Source organism: Aulonocara stuartgranti, assembly GCF_965226115.1.
Source record: "Aulonocara stuartgranti genome assembly, chromosome: 14".
NCBI lineage: Eukaryota > Metazoa > Chordata > Actinopteri > Cichliformes > Cichlidae > Aulonocara > Aulonocara stuartgranti.
In genome coordinates, this window is record NC_138950.1 from 15,073,215 (window position 1) to 15,095,549 (window position 22,335).

The window sequence follows — 22,335 nt, forward strand, 5'->3', positions numbered from 1 at the left end:
GCATCAAGAAACCAGTCCCGAACTGGCCTTTCTGCAGGCCATAACTTTCAATATTTTTAAAGAATTTGGCACATAATTAAAATAAAAACTTGACAAGACCCACTCTGATGAGCAGCTAGAATCCTGTATCAGACAAGAATAGGACAATATTCTTCTTTCAGACATTTACACAGAAAAATGAGCAAACAAACAACGACAACAGCAAAAACAAAAACAAAAAAAAACTGGAAATAATAATCAAAATATTGCTTTATGAGATGTGCAAATAAATGCATTCTGCTTTTCTGTATATTTTAGGCCGGGGTGGCCAGGGTGCGGCTCTTTGCCTGGTTTAATGCAGCTCTTACATACATATCAAAGTTTGTGTTTGTGTTTTGAAGTTTTTTAAGTGTGCCTATGCCAAGAGGCACACTTATTACTATTCGTCGGATTTATTATTCTTATTATTATTTTCCTACAGTTTTGACACAAGGGTTACATATGTTATATCATTTTGTGCGGCTGGGTCTGGACTAGTATGCTATGACTTTTGGTGCTTATGACTTTTATAGCTTTTTAAATATTTAGATTTTAGTGCAAATTTTGGCCCATTTGTAGGCCCATGAGAAAGATTCAACTTTTGGCCCCCTAGAAACAGATTTCAAACTTAATTTGTGGTGTGTTGGCTCTCTCTAGTGGTATGTCGGGAGTGGTATGGCCTGTCTACCCGTATTTGGATTACCGTAATGACGACAATATCAATGGCGCGCACAGCGTCGCTGCTTTCAGGAACCATTTGAATTTTTAAGGTTGCGCGAACCATTGAATAGTTACGGTAACCGCAAGGGTGTATGCTTGGTGGAACACTCCATATCCCACAATTCATAGCACACCTCTACCGACTCAAACAATGTTTGTCAAAACATATTAGGAACAGTGCTCTTACGATATTGCTGCTAGCACGGCTAGCGTCTCTTCGCTAAAAAGCACCCGGGCTTGGCTTACAGTGAGGCGGCTGACACTCGTTTCACCACCCGATCACTCGCCAAGAGACTGTTTCTCAGCTGGACTTACAGTATTTTTCGTTTATATGGGCCGATAATTCATTTATTCATTTTAGTAACGGTATAAACAGTGAAAGGTGGTTGTCCAGATGCTGGTCGATGTGGGAAAAATAACTGAGTTTTTGGTGGTGGCTAACGCAGAGCTCCAACAAAGGGCAGCTAGCCCTGACAGAAAGGACATGCGGGAAAAGAGACATGCGAGGCGACCGCCGATCGACCGGTGGTGGCTAACGCGGAGCTCAATCATGAATAAGGGAAACCAAAGGCAGGAGCGTGAGGTGAACTGAATTTCAGGTAAGAAGTTATGAACTGCACTCTATCTGGGTCAGATATAAACCGAGTTTAGGTGTAGTTTATTTTTGTTGTGCTGACAGTTACAATAACTCGTACTGCGTGCTAGCTAGCACGACGGAGTTTCTATACAGCTGTGTGCGTGCTAAGTTACTGATGTTGAACTTTATGACAACCTTTCCTGTCATTCTCTCGCCTGTTGAAACTTCAATCATGAAACTGATCAATGATCGGCTTTTCTCTCGTTTGTTTATTGCGCTAAACAACAGCAGCTGCACGTTTAAGCTTGATCAGCTGTTGTTAGAATTCATTTGATTTTAGTTTCTAGTATCAGCTGATGTTTGCTGGAGCCACAGCTGTAAAAAAGGGCTGGTCGAAACCAGGAGATGTCCTTACTGAATCATCAGAGCTGAACTGGTGATGGAGAAACAGGTTTACAGGTACCTTTTAGGTGACATGAATGAGTTGAAGGGAAGTTATGAACTGTTTCTGAGAGACAAATAACACCAAGCTCCTTTTTTTGTGTAGCTGACAGCTGGTAACTGTGCAGGGGCGGATCTAGCAAAGCTTTTGCCAGGGGGCCAGGTAGGGCATTAACAGGGAAAGGGGGACACAAAGATATACTTTTCTTTCTTGCTCTCATATAAAATATTTAGCTTTTATTAAATAGTTATCTGAATCTTACAACCAACGTTTGTATAATAATACACAAGATTGGCTGTAGACCATTGTTAATCATTCAGAACACTGTGTAAAAATAACAAAAAACAAAAAGTGAATGCAAAAGTGCATAAATATTTATTTTACGTGTTTGATGTGTGTGGCAGGCCGTGGTCTACAGTGCCGCTGCAGGGGAGGTGGACCCACCTCAGCGGCATCTGCAATCACGCCTCTCAGGCGTAAAGTCTGTGCTCTCTCGACTGTTTTTTTTTTTGGTGTGTGTCGGGCTGTGAGTTGAAAAGCTACAGCCGGCTGTTTGGGTACACCAACCATGTGTGAAAAGTGGTCCATAACGTAATGCTTCAAAGCGTGTTCATGCAAACATTGTCGGGTCTGCCGTGGTACAATGGGACTTCTGCTCATTAACCTCTGTGCACAGCGTCTGCAAATCGGGGCTGTACGAAGTCACCTCATCTTTACACAAAACTGTAAGCTGTCATCTGTGAGGCGCGAGTGGTGTTTTTTTTTTTACCATAGTTCATGGTGGAGAATGGCTGCTCTGCTGAGTTTTGCTCTCTGTAGCCGTATGAATGGCAAACTACACTGATTATCGGCGGCATAGGCACACTTTAAATTTCTTCTGAAATTTTCGCTTTCTAGTTTGTTGTTATTGGTTTTTTAAAATGTGCGCATTCGCTTTGCTTGAGTTCAATATGGTATTTTCATCGAATGCGCATGTGTGTGAGATGAAAATACCGCAAAGTTTTCCAGTAGGGGCAAGTTCACTCTCAAAATGGCAGGGAAAAAATGCACAGCTAAACAAAAATATGCTGGATTGGAACATTGCACGGGCTAAAAAGCCATACAATGAAGGGGAGTTTGTTAAAAAAAATGCCTCAGTGACGTTGTCTAAGGAGCTTGGAAAGAAAAGTGTCTGGACTTCTTTAAGTTGCTTGAAGACCTTTCACCTCTCATCCGAGAAGCTTCTGCAGTTCTTCAAGAAGGTTCAAGAAGCTTCTCGGATGAGAGGTGAAACGTCTTCAAGCAACTTAAAGAAGTCCAGATGCTTTTCTTTCCAAGCTCCTTAGACTACAACGACCTGGATGACTGAGAACCTTCACAGACTCAGTGACGTTGTTGAAATCTTTTCTCCTGAAAACGACAAAAGTAAAACGCATGGTATCGTCGGACGTCCAACTGTCCCGCCACACTGTTAACACAGAATATCAGACATTAACACAGCTATTGAATTACAGTTGCACTCTGACCTTCAAGCATGTGAGTATTTTAGTGTCGCATTGGATGAGAGTTGTGATATACAAGACAAGACTCAGTTGGCAATATTTGCACGGTCTGTGTCAAACGATTGTGTGATCAAAGAAGAACTCCTTGATATTGTGCCATTAAAAGAGAGAACCCATAGATGTGAAAGAAACCATGATGGCTGCATTTGAAAAATCGAATCTGCCTATAACGAAACTAACTGCAATAACCACAGATGGAGCACCAGCCATGATGGGATCTGTGAACGTGCTCATGGGGTTGTGCAAGCTGACCAAACATTTCCTGAGTTTTGGAAGCAACTCGTGTCTAAATCATTGAATTTAGATAACGTCATGAAGCCTTTGATGGAAATCGCCAACTACATCCGCACACATGCGCTTAACCATAGCGAAATTCAACAATGTCATCGCTGAGCTGGACCAAGGGCTTCCAGGTGACCTGCCACTCCACTGCACTGTGAGGTAGCTGTCAAAAGGCCAGGTACTCTCTCACTTCTTTGAGCTTTTGGAATCCCTGAAACTGTTTATGGAAGAGAAGGACAAGGACTATCCCGAGCTCTCAGACATCAAGTGTATTATGGATCTGGCATTTTTGGTCGACAAGCTGTGTCACTTGGATAGACTGAACCTGACCCTGCAGGGTAAGTTAGAAAATGCTGCCTGACCTAGTGGAAAGTGTGTTTGCGTTTGTCAACAAACTGAAGCTGTTAAAGGCACATATTCAAAAGGTAGATTTATCGCATTTTCCCACTCTGCTAAAAGCCAGCGGTTAAGTCGCCAGCACCACCCTGAGTAAGGAAAGAGACAGATATGCAGTGCTGGTTGAAAACTTGCACAAAAGCTTTGTGACCCTGTTCCATGATCTACAATTGAAAAGGCCACAGATTGCATTCATTGTCGACCCATTTAATGCAGAGACAGACTGTTTGAAAGTCCCGCTGGTCACAGATGAAGCTGCGGCTGAGTTGGAGATGATCGATCTTTATAAGGAGGACCAATTGAAACCTGCTTTAAGGGAAGGGACCCTTGAGTTCTGGAAAGGTGTGCCAATGGAAAAATACCGCAATGTCAAACGGGCTGCGCTTAAGATACTGTCAATGTTTGGTTCAACATACGTCTGCAAGTCTGTGTTTTCTACCCTAAAACATGTGAAATCAAAGCATCGATCTGTTCTGACTGACACTCATTGCTTCGAGTGGTAACAACGGAATACAAGCCAGATTTGAAGAGGATTGTTCAAGGCAAGGAATGCCAGAAGTCCCACAAAACAACATGCATTGTAAAAGAAAAATGCTATTGTAGATTATTATATTTTTGTTTGTGGACTTAGAGTTTGTGTGTGAGAGACAGTGCACACAATATTCATTGTTGAAAATGACTGGCCTGTGGTTTTAGTACTGTAGGAGTCCATTCCTGTCATTATCATGTTGGTGTGTGACATTTACAATAAATCTGGCTGAGCAGAGGTGTGTGTGTGAGTGTGTGTGAGAGAGAGAGGGAGGAAGGGATGGGTGATGTTCATGTGTGCCCATGTGTATGATGTGGCTCTTTGCGGTAACACAATAAAAAAAAGAGTGGCTCTTGGTCTCTGACTGGTTGGCCACCCCTGCTTTAGACAATGTTTTGGATTTATAAATTTTGTAGGAAACAATTCATCAAAATTATTAAATAATTCTTCAGAGGAATTAGTCCATATTTTTGGATGGCATGTGAAATTTTTGCTATGTGCGAAACTTAAAAAAAAAAGAGATCTAACCTGTAACATTGCTGATTTCTCCCTCTGCACATTGTATACAGTCATAGCAGCAAACAGGCCTTCCTTTCTGGAGAACCTTGCGTGTTCCTGGCGGACATTTCTCGCTGCAAACTGACACAGGGACCTGCATGAATAATTACATAAAACTTTATATAAAATATGAAAAACACTGCATGGTGTCATCTTTCCAACATGTAGCAATAAGTAAAAAACATAGCGTGAAACTATATAAAAATATGTATAAAATATGTACAGTTATAATATAATTTTTGAATATTTTATAGCTTACCAGCTTTGAGTTTCTTGCCCAAATTAAAGACTTGTTTTGGAAATTTAGCTTTTTTTCTGGAGCTAATGATATATCATAAAGACTAACTGTCACAAACTCCACAACGCCGTTTTCTTTTGGCTGCCAGTTTATAATTTCATACTTTGCTGCTGGATCTCCATTCTCATCAAAGTAAACCTCATCCCCTTCCTTAGTTGTGAAGTGACTCTTTCGTATGTGTTGTAAAATCTAAGAAATATGTCATAACTCAGTATATTGCATGACTGAGATCTTGCACACCCATTGACTTGCGAATATAAGACATTAGCTCTTTTCTTAAAATCATTTTTCTTTCTAATTGAACTTAATGTGTTAACAATAGTATTAGTTGGTTTTAAGCTCACCGTGAATGGATCTAGCTGGACTTTGTTGCTACATGCTTTATTACAGCTGACAATGTTGTGAAGGGCATGGGCCACAGCATACACTCCTTTATAGACATTGTTAAAGATAGGCATGAGAGACATATCAGTGAAGCTGTTTTGAACTCCGTTCAGATCTTCATGTCCAGTACACTCTCTCTGAATGTTTGCTGATGACGTTGACTGCCTAAACTTACAGTTAAATAATGTCTCCCAGAACTCAGTAAATAGTTCATTGTTAGATGAATTGAGTGACTTCACATCCAGTATGAACTCTCTCAGGCCAGTGACATGTGCTTTGGGAATGGAAAGGCCTATGGCACCATTCAGTATGTGATGTATATCCATTTTTGCTGTTTGCGAATCAAATATCCAAGACTCACTGCCTACCCACTGATACCCAGACAAGTTATGGTATGAAAACTCATGTATCAGAACATCCATCTCCTTGTGTGACAGAAAGGCAATGATCACCTTGGAGGTTGAAGCCTTTATAGTGCGAATTATTTCTCTTATTTTGTCAGATGGATCTGTTCTAAAAAAAGATACAGAATACTCCAGAAAGATGCCCAGGCGCTGTGCAGTTTCTGTAAATGTGGCCATGCCATTATTTCCATAATCATTATTAGTTCTGATAGCTCCAACCCAAGTCCATCCAAAATGCTTGACCAAATGGGCCAGGGCTCTGCTCTGGTAGTAGTCACTGGGTATTGTTCTGAGGAAGGATGGGTTTTGTCACTGAGACAAGCACATGTGGCAAAGTGGCTGATCTAGAATTAAACATAAAGAACTTATATTTGAAAAAGACACAGAATGAGAGAAGATTAAGATGTTAAAAATAAGACAAACACTTAATTAAATTTGCTCAGAGGAGTTGGGAAAATGATTTAGTTACATTATTTCATTTTATAAAATATCAGTTCTACTCACTACTGGTACATAAAATGGTCCAATAACAGTGGCTATTGCTATGGTTGGAGAGGAAGAGGTCTCTCCCATTATGGCCTGTACGTGTGCAGGTCTGGTACATGATGCCTTGGAGGGTACAGACACAATTTCATTACCATTAGCCAAAGCCAGTGTAAGTCCTACACTTCGGGCAACATTGCCACAAGTATTAAAGATTTTATAGCCCAGAGTGACTCCCGGCAGTAGGTCTGTACTGTTATTAATCTCCTCAATGGCAAAAAGCATAGCTTGGGCAAACTGCAAATCTCTGAAATTTAAACTTAATTGAGACAATTATTAATAATTCATAAAATAGAGAGAAAAAGTATTTCAAACAAAACCATTTAATGTCAATGATTTATATAACTGAAACCAAACATACATAATACAAAATATTTATCAAGTTTTATTTGTATCAAATGACTTCTAGGAGATTCCTTTAATCTAAATGCATTTCGTTGATGAGACTTACCTGGTGCATTGAAGTGGCAGTGGTTTGTGCGTGTAGGTATCCTTTCTGTCTTTCCAGCTGGTGTGAAACGAAAACATACCCCCCAATATAATATCCCCATCCTTACATAGCAGTGGGTTCCCAGGATCTCCTCTCTGCCTGCACACTGGCTCCTCAGCATGAGAGACAGATGCCACTAACAGCAGTTGCAGCAGTGCCCATCCCTGCTCTGGCCATACCTGTGTTGATGTCATTTTTCAGCTAAATCAATTAGTGGCACTGAAAATGAAATTTACAGTGGTATTTATACCTTTTGGTGAAACATAAGAAATGATAGAAGAGTGGCAGTTCATTCTCAGTAGACCTACAAGGTTGGGCAAAAGGAGGGACATGCCCTAATTTTCAATTTAATGTAGGTTAAAGTGTGTAAAATAAATAGATAAATAAGATAAGATAAGAACTTTATTTATCCCGAGGGAAATTATTTTGTCATACACATGCTCAATGCAGCAAGAGAGACAGAGGAACAGTAATAAGATATACAATATGTACAATAGAATACAAGTAAATACATACATATACAATACAATAAATACATACATACACTTTAGCCATGCCCATTTAAATATGAAGTCACAGTGTAAAATAGAACTCCCTACAAATACATATGCTTTGCAAATTATTTTTCCCATGGGAAATTTGCAGTGATTTCTTCTTCTATGGCAATAAAGGTCATATATTTACCATAAATTCTAGACTACAGAGTGCACCTGATTAAAAGCCACATGCTCTAATTTTAGAAAGGAAATCTATTTTGTACTTATCGGTAACACACAAGTTATGTTGCTTATGTTTTTTTACTGAACAGTGAATGAACAACATTCCAATATTTTCTAACGACCGGTAAAAATATATACCGTATACATACGACAGCCTACCAGGAAAAGTAATTAATCGCCTTCTTCGTCTTCCTCCTGAGCACTAAAACCATCAAAGTCGTCTTCTTCAGTGTCCAAATTGAACAGCCTTAGGCTCTCGCCATACACTTCAGTCTCTTTGTTGTCGCTCTCACTTGAGCACAGGTGGTGCTCTTCATCACGCAGCAGTCCAGCCTTTTGAAATCTGTTGGTGATGGTGGATGTTTTGACACAGCTCCACACATTTAGGATCCATTGGCAGACTTTAGTTAAAGATGCTCTTTGCATGCGGCCTGTTTTGGTAAATGATTTCTCGCCGCTTGTCATCCAAGCCTCCCACTCAAGGCGCAGTGCCACTTTAAATGCCTGGTTCACGCTGATGTCCAGTAGGGCTGCCACGATTTGTCGACTAGTCACGATTACGTCGACTATCAAAATCGTCGACGACTGATTTAATAGTCGACGCGTCGTTTGAAGCTTTGTAAGATCCCAAAAGACCCAGGAATAAGTAGCAGGATTTAAGAGTGTAATAACGGACTGAAACAGAAGATGGCAGCACTGCATGTACAAGGATGCCAGCTGCCGTTAAACCCCGAAGAAGAAGAAGAAGAAGAAGAAGCAGCTTTGTCCCAGAATTCATAGCGCGGCCCAGCTTAGTTTCCAACAATGGCGGTAGCTAGTTAGTTTTAATATTACTCTTATTATTCTTTCTGGGTCACAAAATAAACGTTTAACATATTTTCAGGCGAGAATGTAGCTGTGTAAACCTCAAATATCGGCTCAGTTTATCAGGACACCACATATTTTCAAAAGCGCTCCGACGTTTTCGGAGACATCTGTTACCCACTAGCTCGATAGCTAGCCGGGGGCTAGGTCACTAGCGCTGTGAGAACACCGGACTCCCGGCAAATTGTTTTCAAACCCACCGCCGTCTTTCGCTACTCAGGTTAAATATATATGAGTCACTTAGATAAATTAAAAATGTTGTTGTTTGGCTTTTTTTTTCAGTATTTTAGTTGTTCCTGAGTAAATCGGTTTGTCTGAGATTAAAGTTATAGTTTTTACACAGCTGAATAAACGTCAAGCAGACAGCTGATCATCAGAAGTGTGAGATGCTGGAGAATTTACTCCGGTGTCCTGTTATATTTTAGATAGCAAGGAGTTTATTAAACTCCACCGAGACAATCTGCTAATTTCATTAAAATTGAATAAACTATCATCTTGTCTTTATTTTTAGTTAGCACCTTAAAAGCTTAAAGCTGTAAGCTAATGATAGTTATATAAGAGTAGATGCTGCTGGTGCAATAAGCTGTAGTTTTACGTCCAGTGGATGATGATCTGATTAGTCGACTAATCGCATAAATAATCGGTGACTAGTCGACTATCAAAATAATCGTTTGTGGCAGCCCTAATGTCCAGTGACTTCAAATACTTAGTGCTGCCCCAAGGAATCACAGCTGGAATTGAGTTTGTACTCTTGTTAGCAGTTTTTGCTGAATCTGTTATATGGGCCGTCATGCTGTCCATAACAGCAATGCTTTTTTTCTGTGAAAAAATCCCCCAGCCGCTAAAAAATCACCGTCGGTGGAAGCTTTAGCCTGGATGCTGTGTAGCTCAGAACACAAGTAAAATGCGTTCTCTCATGGTCACTTGTTTTCTGTGTGATGGACAAGTCACCTTTTTTATTAACAATCTGAGTGAGAGGCAGGTCAAACATCAAATGTATTTCATCCACATTTATAATATCATCTGGCTCGATGGAGTTTTCCACTATCTTTGTTTGAGTGACTGTGCAGAAGTTAGCGAGTTTTTCCTCGTAGTTGGGAGGGAGCTGCTGACACAAAATTGTGCCCTGATGAGCAGGTCTTTTCATCTCACAAATCTAAATCACTGCAATGGTCCACTTCTAAAATCTTCAATTTTCATTTCGGTGGCGATTGCTTTAGCCTTCAGTCTGATCTGCACGGTGGAAACACCGCAGCCCCCTTCTCTCTGAGTGTTAATCCAGTTTTCAAGAAAGTTTTCAAGTTCGGGCCATCTGTTATGATTACCTCTGAAAGCTTTTGTCATCTTTTTGCATTGACTCAGTTTTTCACACTGGCATCTCCACTGTCTCATCATCAATTCATTTATGCCAAGATTACATGCAGCGGGTTGTTTTCCTTCTTCAACCGCCAGATTGATTGCCTTTAACTTTAATGCATACATAATGTTAAAATTTGGGCTGCATCATATGCTTTTCTTCGAGTGTTTTCCATGTTGATGAGGATGATTTACAATAATTTAATTGTGAAAGTATGCTAATGTATCACACAATTTCATTGGACCTCTGTGAACTACTTATCAACTTTATTGGTCTACTGTTACAAGGCAAAATGTTTTTGGTAGCATTGAAAAAAAAATGCATTAGCTGCACCTTAGTATAGGCCGCAGTGTTCAAAATCTGGGAAAAAAGTAACGGCTTATAGTCTGGAATTTACGGTACTTTCTTAGTAATTCAATATCTTATTAAATACGTGGATGCACTGAAAATTTTATTTATATTTTTTTGTACAGTATTGTGGGCTACTCTTAGAGCTTTACACAATATATCACAGTCACCATTCATGTTGAGATTCACATCTGTGCATCACTGATGTGAATGACAGTTGGTGAATCTACCGGTGCTCTGAACGGATAATTGGAGGTGAGCTTCCCTTCCTCCAAGACATCTACAGGAAGCGGTGCCTGAGGAAAGCGGGAAGGATCATCAAGGACTCCAGTCACCCCAGCCATAAACTGTTCAGACTACTTCCATCAGGAAGGAGGTTCTGCAGCATCCGGTCCCGTACCAGCAGACTGAGAGACAGCTTTTTCCACCAGGCCATCAGACTGCTGAACACTTCATAGACACCTCACCTTCACTACTGGAACTTCAACATTATGCCACTTGTTTTGCACATGTCCAACTACCAACTTCTGTATATTTTATATATTTTATTTTATTGTTTACTCTATTTAATTTGTAAAATATGTAACACACACACACGTAGAAAAACATATTTAGTATACACATCCAGTAATGCATACACTCTTATATTGTACATATATTTATTACTGTCAGATTTAGCCATTTTTATATTTTGCTTGTTTTATGTTATTGTATTTTGCACAACTCTGTTGCTTGTGAAGCTCGCACACAAGAATTTCACCCGCATGTGCTGTACCAGTGTGCCTGCACATGTGATGTGACAATAAAAGTGATTTGATTTGATTTGGGTAGACTGATGCTATTCTTTCTCATTTAACATCAGCAGCAATGTACCAGTGGCTGTACCAGTAACACAGCATAGAAGAAGGTAACAGTTAATAGTCTTTACAGCTTTGAAGCAACAATGGCGCCTGTGTTTGGCTTTGCCGCCGCTGCTACAGCTCGTTGGAGGCGACAGTGTAGTTTTTCACTGTCGTCGCTTGTCGTTTGCAATATACTTTTCGCTCTTTTGTATTCTGACTTTGCTTCTGCTGCTTTAATTTATGATCGGGATACACTGTTAAACATCAAAGATTCAATGGAGATCTACTGTGACAGCTGGGACAGCTACAGAAAAACTTTTCCTCCTCCTCTGGTGTGTTCCTCACCTGAGTGCGTGCTACTGTGCACAACCCGCGGCATTTCCACCCTCAAGAGACGAAAAAGGGGAACGAAGGCCAGCATCCAGGTGAAACGGAGAAGGTACCGGAGGCTAGCTGCTTGGCTGTGGGGTGCCTGCGACCAGTTCCTCTCCTGTTGTTTGCTGGGGATGATACGCCGCCGCCTGGGACCCGAGCCCCATGGCTCGAAAGCAGTTTGCTCACTCTGTGTCCGTCATCCATTTTCCGTTTTGCTGGTGACAGCTACGTCTGCTCATCGATCAAGGTTTTTCCCAACTCTGGAGTCGCTGCCCTGCCCGGCAGGTCCATAGGTTTGCACATACGGTGGCCCCTAGAGACAAAGCACGTACAAACTCCAAAACACTTGCAAACTCCAAAACACTTGCAAACTCCAAAACACTTGCAAACTCCAAAACACATGCAAACTCCAAAACACTTGCAAACTCCAAAACACTTGCAAACTCCAAAACACATGCAAATTCCAAAACACAACGGAAGTGCTCCAGGACGCTAGGGGCAGTGTGTAGCTTTTGTTACCTAGTAACTACACAAGCCAGGAAGTACCAATGACCGGATTTGGGCTGCATCCCAATTCAGGGTCTGCAGCCTTAAAGGCCGCATTTTAAGGCCGATTACGTCACAGCGACACGACGAAGGCTGTCCCAATTCAAAGGCTGCTCGAAATGCGGCCCTCAAATGCGTCCTTAATTTCCCTGAATTTTAAGGATGGGTCAGTGTAGCCTTCATGGCCCAACATATCCCAGATTTCATAGTGCAGCGGTGGTGTGGATAATTTTGCCGAAAAAAAAGCGGAGCCTCCGAAGAGTAAACTTTCAGAAGTAAGTACTGAATATTATGTCACTTATTTATGCGCAAATGTTTTTATAATGAAAAACATTAAAACATTACTGTTGGCCACATGTCGGGAAAGTTATGTGACATTAGCGATGTTTGTACTAACTTGGTTTTAAAGCCTTTACTTCAAAATATATGCCGTTCAATAGTTGAACTTACAGAGATTGTGATGATTTTATGGATAATTAAAGTCAGTCATATATCCACAAACACAACAAGCTGAAAGTCAGTGATGCTGCTCGGTTTGCAGTCCTGAAAATCACGGCACAAGCAGGATTCACTGCACTGTTAATGTTTGCTATGTTATATTGCTGCCTCTGTTCTGTGGTGTCGAACCAAACGGACTTTAACGTGTGTTTGAACGAGCTGACGGTTCACTCGTTAAGCTGAAAGAAAGATGCTTTAATCACAGGAGTCACACATGTGTCCACTGTACCATCTGGGAACTCTTCTTGTTTCGTAATAACACAAACATTAAATCCTCCTTCTTTTGTGCTGTTTTGTAGCAGTGTATACACCTGAGACTGTCACCTGTCTGTCTGTCCTGCACTCTCTCTCTTTTTCTTTCTCTCTGATTGTCTAATAAAAGTATGAACATGTATTTATAAGTTACACTTGTGTTTGAACCCTGCAGCTTATCACAGATTTGATTTCCATGTGTGACAACTGCAAGTGTCCAGAGTGAGGACAGACTGAGGGACCCACTGCTGCACATCATCTGGGAGGCTTTGCACCCCTGATGATCTACCAGGACAAACTCAGCAGTGTGTGAGGAAGAGGAGGAGGAAGAGCCAGCAGCAGCTGACAGATGGAGAGAATAGACAGACTGTTCCTTGTTTTTGAAGGACTGCTAGGAAAGTTTAACATAACTAATTGTCTGTCCTGAATCAGTCTTATTAGGTAATGTTCAAATAATTGTATCATTCCAGTGTTTTCAGTGTGGGAGAAAGTACTCAGGGCCTTCAAGTTCAAAGGCCTATGAAAGGCAGCAACAAGTTTAATATTCAGAAACCTAAAGTATGTATCAGCAGCAGAATGGAGCTAAAAAAAATGTTTGTTTCAGTTCTATGAAGCTTTGAGTATTTTGGATTAGTAGCACTGCTGTGTTTGTTGCATCATATTGCTGTAATTGTTTATATGCTTTATATATTCTGAGGTAAGTTGATCTATAGTGTTACATCATATTCTATAAGGATGTTATGTGTTTGTATACTTTCTGCCCAGTTTGACCCATTTAGCAGAAGTCAGCCTGTTTAAGGCTCTGATATTTATTCTGTATGACTTAAAGCAGTTATGACATGGTCTGATTTTCTCACCCAATAAAGGAATATTCAATATATCAGTCTACTCTTCATTTTATCAGAAACAGTTATCACAGCTTGTACATTTTCTTTTAGGACATGGTGGAGGACTTGCTGCTGTTTACCAGGACAGACTCATATGCAAACTGATGACCTCGGACTTCTTTTCTTCATTTGAGTCATAGATGATGAAGGTCGGTTCTTTGAAAACCTTTTACTGTATTTTAATCTATCGACCTCCTGGACCTGCTGGGGTCTTTCTAACTGAATTTAACGACCTTCTGACATCGATCATTAAACTGGAGAAAGTTGTAATATTGGGAGACTTAAACCTTCATATTGATGACGCTTCCTGTAACACTGCTGCTGTGCTCATCACTATCACTGAGTCTTTTAACTTTAAGCAGCATGTTTTTTTACAAAGGGCCACACTTTTGATCTTGTTTTCTCCCTGAGTATAAATATACATGATGTATGTGTGGAAGATGTCCATGTGAGTGACCATAGTTGTATATTCTTTAATTTGTCATTTTACGTGGATCCTTCCCCTCCTAAATTGATGATCCAAAGGCGGATTTTAAACGAGGATGCTGCTAGAAGGTTTTCTGGCATGTTTGTCCCTCGCATGGCTCAAAATCATATGGATTCACTTATTTTGTCTTTTAACAATCAATGTAAATCTATTTTAGATAAGGTGGCACCTCTGAAACGAAATGTCCATTCATCCATTCGCTTCCGCTTATCCTTTTCAGGGTCGCGGGGGGCGCTGGAGCCTATCCCAGCTGTCATAGGGCGAGAGGCGGGGTACACCCTGGACAGGTCGCCAGTCTGTCGCAGGGCCAACACACAGGGACAGACAACCATTCGCACTCACATTCATTCGCACATTTACACCTAGTGGCAATTTGGATTATCCAATTAACCTATCCCCACAAGCTGCATGTCTTTGGACGGTGGGAGGAAGCCGGAGTACCCGGAGGGAACCCACGCAAACACGGGGAGAACATGCAAACTCCACACAGAAAGACCCCGGCCTGATGGTGGAATTGAACTCAGGACCTTCTTGCTGTGCGGCAACAGTCAGTCATCCTGGACTATAACTATTCATTTTCTGGTATAATTACTCCTAGCTCTCGTTCCCATTTCAGTGTTATATATATGGTTGTATTGCCTTTTCTGTCCGACAGTTGTAGATAGGATTCTATACTTTTTTAATTGTATGTTTCAACTCTGTATCTTTCAATTCTAATGAGTCAGTTTATATCCAGGTTGACCTTATGTTCAGTGATGGCGAGTAACGGAATACATGTACCAGCGTTACATATTTAAAATACAAAATATGAGTAACTGAATTCTGCTACAAATACCGTTTAGCCCTTTAAAACTGGTCAGAGCGGGCACGCTCCATTTTGCATGAGGCTACATTCCTTAGGTTTATGCCTGTAACACTCTGTGTTGGAGTCAAATTGCTAAATGTTGTCATTATGTTACTTAAATTTGTAAGTCTTGGTTCAAACTGTAGGATCAAAGACATTCCTTTGTTTCTGACTCCCTCCCCAGCCAGTCTGTTGGTGGGGGAGGCTATAGTGTTTTATTATAGGGACATCCTATGTGAGGGTTCTGTTTTCTTGTTTAGTAAGCTTCCTGCCTTTATGACCCTTTTGTGGGCCCCCAAACACAAACATGCGCCTACACACACACATACAGATGCTCGCACATACATGCACACACACAGTACCTTATCTTTTAGAACCATAGGGTTTTTTTTACAATGGGTGGTGCTTGTGTGTACTCTAACTGTTTTCAATAAAAGGCGGCAAGGAAGGCTGTTTATTTGAAGTTGGCTAGGAGACAGGTGAGGAGCGTTCAGCTCCAAGAGCCTGGTTCCGACCAGCCTCCCTTGCTAGCAAGTAAAATCGATCGATCGCTGATTGCCTTGCATCCTTGTCGTTAACGGGAATAAGTTTCTAAACCAGCGGGGCCTGTGGAAGCGCAGACCCAACACTCTGCTTATTGCCTTCATATTAAATTATGTTTTGAATAATAATTTTAAAAAACATTTCTTCATGTCATTATGCAGGCCGCAAGTAGTGGTGACATGGGCCGTGAGATTGAGACCCAGGCATTAGAGCCTCTTAATGTGTGTTTTGTTTGGGTTTCCACCAGCGTGGAATTAACAAAAATAGAGGCATAGCATAGCATATGAAACAGGAAAAGACTGCCATGTAATCCATTTATTTCAACAAAGTGACTGTATTCTGAAGACCAACTTTTTAACCCTTTAAGACTGCCTTAAGTCTGCCGGAGCTTATCTTTATATTTTTATGTACTGCAGGAATAATGAAATTAAATATCATGGCATGGAGAGGAATCTTAGCAAAGAAGCTCTACAGAAGGTTGGAGCTTGTCTGTTCAACCCCAAGCTGGTAGGGGGAGCTCTTTATTAAACACTTGCCTATGCTACAATGTGCTTCAAGGGTCAATAACAGCATAACAGAACTCACTTATGGTACTGCATTCTTTCTATAAAACAATAATTGTCAGTGACTTTGTACCGTAGTACAAACACAATATTAAAGATAACAGTTAAAAGTAACGTAACCATAAACAATAAAATGAGAACATCTAAACAGCAGCACATGTCCCAAGCCTTGATGGGAGAGAACGAGCTGCTCCCCCAACACGCCACAATATTATCATGCAAATTTGCAAAAAAAACAGCATGTGCATCAAAATAAACTATTTCCGGCAGTGCAATTTGAGTTCTTAGCATCCCAGAAACTATTCAGAAAAGCATAAAGTCAAACATGACTTTAAACACCAGTATAGGTTTATGAGGCCCTGAAGGTAAAAAACTACATTTTTCGCAAAAATGCTGTCACTTCTGGTTTCAGGCAGGGAATGGCGGACATGCGATAGTTCATTCTGACGTCTATTGCAACGTAGGAAGTTTTATGAACAGCTGATCAGATCGGCAAAGCGTTTTTCTGGAATATTATGTTTTTGTTGCTGCAAGTGTTTTTTATCCAGTTTTTGCAAAGCTATATGTGTAACGTCATCCCCGAGCTGCTGCTTTGTGAGTTGTTGTTCTGCGCTCACAGACGACACAGACAGCGCGCAGTAGCACACCTGATGATGTTTAAAAGATGCCAAAGCGCAACTGCAGCTTTTCAGACTAACTGTAAAAGAAATTTCCCTCGTACCGTCCCGGTACTGGTAATTTTTTTTTTTTTTTATACAGATGAGGCCTTATTTCTGTACCATTATTTTATTCCAGAGGTTTTTAAATTTTTTGCCCTTGTTGACTTGTAAAAGCCTATATGACATTTTTTGCTTCACCATTCATTAACCGCACAGAGAAGGCGTCGTTTAAATGTGTTAAAATTTTCTTTAAGCAAACAGTATTGCCTCGGACTTCCAGTGTTAAAGTTCTTCCTGACTTTTTGGAAATCAAAATATGGTCACCCTAAAGTAAGCTATTAAGAATCGACTGTACACTGTGTTCGGGTTTTCCTCCAAAATAATAATTTCCGTTGGAGCAGCCTTTCAACTCCTCTCTCTGTCTCTCACTAGCAAAGTTGACCCAGACAAAGTAAAGCTAGTTTTCAGCTACGAGCCTGACACGGAACCCAGCTTATTAGCCAGAGGTCCCTTTACTACGGTTCAGAGCCGCGGACTTGTTTTATATACGTGTGAAATTGTTTTCTATACAAGATCGCTGCAAAAAGTGCAGCCTTATCTAATGTCCACCCTACTGTTACTCATTTTATATTAAGATTTAGAAATCTAGTTGGTATTGGTATTGCGACTAACCTTCAGTAATAGCAATAAATCACACAGTAATGGTACAGTCATGTAGTTGTAAAAAGCATGATAATATATTAAGTAATCCAAAGTTTTCAGAACGTTTCTCTCATTGAGTAACGTAACGTAACGGAATACATTACAAAATACATTGTGAGGCATGTATTCCGTAATCTGTAGTGGAATGTATTTTAAAAGTAACCTTCCCAACACTGCGTATGTTTTACTTCTTATGTCATTTTTACTCCTTTGTTCAAATCTCTGGTTAGAGAACCGGGGGTAAAGCGCCTGTCATAAGCTATCCACTAAGTTATCTCAAGGTCTTCCTCCAGTTTATATTTGTGTACTATATTAAACCACATCTTTAGTGTGAACTTGGTGACACTACCCATTTGGTCGATTACACTCATTGCTCCCTCTCGGTCTCTAATGAGATTTTGAATTTCCCTTCCCTGTATATATTGTTCTAGAGTGTTCCATTTGGATACAAAGTCTCTGTCACACCAACAAATTATAGGTCTAATTTGTTTTGCATGAAAATATTCTTCATTCTTGATCTATGACCATTCTATAGATATCTAGAGATGATTTTATCCCATAATCTATATTGTTTTCTGGGATTGTTGTTTTAAATCACTGCCTATTGAGATAGGCAGTGATTTAAATAGTAGAGAAGCTGGGAAAAAATACTTATTTTTATAGTCTCTATTCTTGAACCAATATCTAATGAAAGAAGGTTCCACCCTTCCACGTCACTCCTTATCTTTGTCTATTTTAGTGAATGGACAAAGAAATAAGGAATGAACACTGGGCTGTGAGTTCAGTTCTTTGATCATTAATATGCAAATTGTCATGACCACTCATCAACAATTACTGATCACTTGGATTCGTTAATGATCTGGTTCATATCTATACAGTGGTCCCTCGTTTATCGCGGGATAAAAATAACCTGTGATAGTTGAAATCCGCGAAGTAGCCAACTTAATTTTTTTTTATTATTATAGATGTTTTAAGGCTTTAAAACCCCTCATTACACACTTTTCTCAGACAGGCATGAACAATTTCACACTTTTCTCTCATTTAAACACTCTCAAAGTTCCAACCTTCGTAGAAAAATAAGTCCAGTATTATAGAAAGAAACCAATGGCACCCGCAGGTGCCTTTGACGGTGCACGATTTGTTGACATTGTTGTGTTTGTTGGGGAGAAAACTTGTCCAAATTGTCCATTGCTATTTTCTTCTTGGTTAAAATTTTTATCTTTCTTTTACTCTTGAGTTACTACTTTGTATTTTTCCTCTGCCCATTTAGTTTGACCTCCAGATAAACTGCACAGCGATCTTATACACCTGCTTCTTGAATTTCACATTTCTTTACCCATAGTTCCTTCTTATGTGTAAAAAAACAAATAGTCAATTTTTGTGTAGCTGTTATTGGTCCCTGAGTAGTGTATAGTCCCTCTTTTAGGGGTGTACTGCCCTCCAGATGTGAACTATCCCAAATTCTTTGTCTTAATTGTTTTTGTAATGAGGTTAGTATTTTTCTTCTTATTTGTTGTGTCCAGTTTACTGTCTAAAACTATATTAAAGTTGTCACCACATATTAATATCCCTTCCATTTCCAGACTTATGGTATCAAAAAAGGTTTAAAGAAATGTTTTCCACTGTTGGGCTATGCATATACAGTACATGAATCACTGTGGCCATTTCATCTTCTAGTCTTCCTTTCACAAGGACAAATCTCCCTTCTTTTTCCTTAATTTTTTAATGCACTCATTTTGCTTAAAAGACAGAAGGTGAAAGTGGGAAGTGCATCCTTGTTTTGTTAACATAAGACTTGTTGCCGCTACTACGGGCACTATAGCAGTTTTTTTAAGAGCAGGGCTCCATGGAGTAAGTTTGCCTTAATAACTTTGTGTCACTGACAATGGGCCAATCTACTTAGCCCAATCTACTTGAATGGAGGAGCCACAGTGTCTGCTGGCCGGGGGTGGGCTAACAACTTGAATCTGTCTTTTAACAGATTTGACAATGGCCCACTTATCACCTCTCCCACCCCCCAGGTTCCATTAACCCCCCCCCCCTCCAGTTGCCCCCCCCCCCCCCCCCCTGCAATGCCATTGTCACCTGAGCTCTCCTCTCACCACAACCCTGCTTCACCCCTATCCACACATCTACCCACAACAAAGCCAGCCCCCCCCCCTCCAGCTCAGCCTCACATCTACTTCACAGCTGATCAGGTGAAAAATCAGCTCAAGAGGACGAAGGCAAGGAAGGCTGCAGATCCGGATGGAATCTGCTCCAGACTGCTCAGGGACTGTGCAGACCAGCTCTGTCAGGTGGCCCTGTACATCCTCAAACTGAGCCTGAGCCTGGAGAGAGTTCCTGAACTGTGGAAGACTTCCTGTGTGGTTCCGGTGCCAAAAATCGCACACCTCAAGTAGTCCAACCACTTCAGGCCTGTTGCCTTGACTTCTCATCTGATGAAGACTATGGAATGGCTCATCCTGCACCACCTTCGGCCACTGGTGGGCTCAGTGATGGATCCCCTGCAGTTCGCCTACCGTTCTGGAATTGGGGTGGATGACGCTGTCATCTACCTGGTACACCGATCCCTCTCTCATCTAGAGCAGGCGGGGAGCACTGTGACGATCATGTTTTTTGACTTCTCCAGTGCTTTCAACACCATTCAACCTGCACTACTGAGAGGGAAGCTGGAGAGAGCCGGAGTAGGCAAACAGCTGACTGCATGGACCATCGACTACCTTACCAACAGACCACAGTATGTGAGGCTCCATGACTGTGCGTCCGAGGTGGCAATCTGCAGCACAGGAGCACCACAGGGCACGGTTCTCTCACCTTTCCTGTTCAGCCTTTACACTTCAGACTTCTGTTATAATTCGGATGATTGCCATCTACAGACGTTCTCAGATGATACAGCCATCATTGGATGCGTATCAGACGGGAATGATCAGGAATACAGGGGGGTCATCAGTGACTTTGTTGGCTGGTGTGAGACCAATGTACTCCAAAACAACGCCGGCAAGACAAAGGAGATGATCATAGACTTCAGGAGGAAGTCACCCACTACTACACCGGTGAACATCCAAGGGAAAGACATTGAGATAGTGGACTCTTATAAGTACCTGGGTGTTCACCTCAACAATAAACTGGACTGGACTACAAATACAGACATCCTGTATAAGAAGGGCCAGAGTCGACTCCACCTGCTGAGGAGACTGAGGTCCTTCGGAGTCTGCAGGACTCTGTTAACCCTTTAAAACCGGTGAGAGCGGGCACGCTCCGTTTTGTGCAACTACATTTAAATACTTGTAGAACTGCAACCACATAAGCTAGCGCAATAATTTTTTTGCATATGAAACCGGAGGAGTTGTACTTACATCTTATGCCATCAGCTTGTCCTAGGTAACGGTTTCCTTCCACATATGGCTTTGCAAAAACTGCATAAAAAGCACTTGCAGCAACCAAAACATAATATTCCAGAAACACGCTTTGCCGATCCGATCAGCTGTTCATAACACTTCCTACGTTACAATAGACATCAGCGTGAACTATCGCGTGTCCGCCATGACCTGCCCGAAACCGGAAGTGATGTCATTTTCGCGGAAATGTAGTTTTTTTTTTTACCATCAGGGCTTCATGAGCCTATACTGGTGTTTTTAAAAGATATGTTTGACTTTATGACTTTCTGTGTCGTTTCTGAGATGCTTAGAACTAAAATTGCACTGCTGGAAATAGTTTATTTTGATGCATATGCTGCTTTTTGAACAAAAAAGCAGCATATGCTTTTTTGTATATTTTTTTTATGCACCAAAAAAAATATAGTGCAAATTTGCACTATAATATTTATTTTCGTTTTTCCTGTTTTGCTGTTTTTCAAAAATAAAACTATGAAGACACTCAAAATAAATTTTCTGTGGTGGGAAATTATTTTGTGCAACTTTTTTGTATTTACAGTTTTGAGGGATAAGCCTCTTAAATTTGTCTAACTAGAAATATATGTTTAAAAAAAACAAAAACGATTTTCAATTTTTTTGTAGTTTATTGCACTTTCTTGCAATTTTTGTAATTTCTATGCACTTAATGCCGACATATTATTAAAATTTGGGCTATAATGGTTGTATTGCAACTTGAAATGCTCCCAAAAATGGCACTACAGCATGTAAAAATATAATATAAGCTCTGGCGGACTTGGTAGGTCGTAAAGGGTTAAGGACATTCTATGACACTGTGGTAGCATCTGCCCTTTTCTATGCAGTGGCCTGCTGGGGGAGTGGATGCACGGACAGGGAAAGGAGCAGGATTGACAAACTGGTGTGGAGGTCTAGCTCCGTGCTGTTATGTCCCCTGGAGTCTGTGGAGGTGGTTGGCGAGAGGAGGATGTTAGTTAGTTAGCTGACATCCATCAGGAACAACCCACATCACCCACTGCATGAGTATATGAGTGGGCTGAGCAGCTCTTTTAGTCAGAGACTGAAACACCCTCGCTGCAGGAAGGAGCGCTTTCGCAGATCTTTCTTGTTTGAATAAGTAATTAAAATGCATCAAAAAAGGAGAAGTAGTTTCTATAAAGACAGTATCAATTGGAGTGTATCCTGCTGACAGCTTCTTTCTATTCTGACAGGATGGTGACAAACTAATTATGTACAAATGATCAAATTAAAATCCCATTTTACCACATTCAGTTT

General features: G+C 40.8%; 1 pseudogene across 1 annotated transcript; it reads right to left on the minus strand.

Annotated features, from left to right (window-relative positions):
- Positions 1-22: 22 nt before the first annotated feature.
- Positions 23-6,917, minus strand: LOC309688153 (vomeronasal type-2 receptor 1-like; annotated as a pseudogene). The gene is made up of 4 exons (XR_014280739.1): positions 6,654-6,917; positions 5,706-6,493; positions 5,034-5,157; positions 23-123 (listed from the first exon to the last, which is right to left on the minus strand). The product of XR_014280739.1 is annotated as a vomeronasal type-2 receptor 1-like (transcript).
- Positions 6,918-22,335: the final 15,418 nt, after the last annotated feature.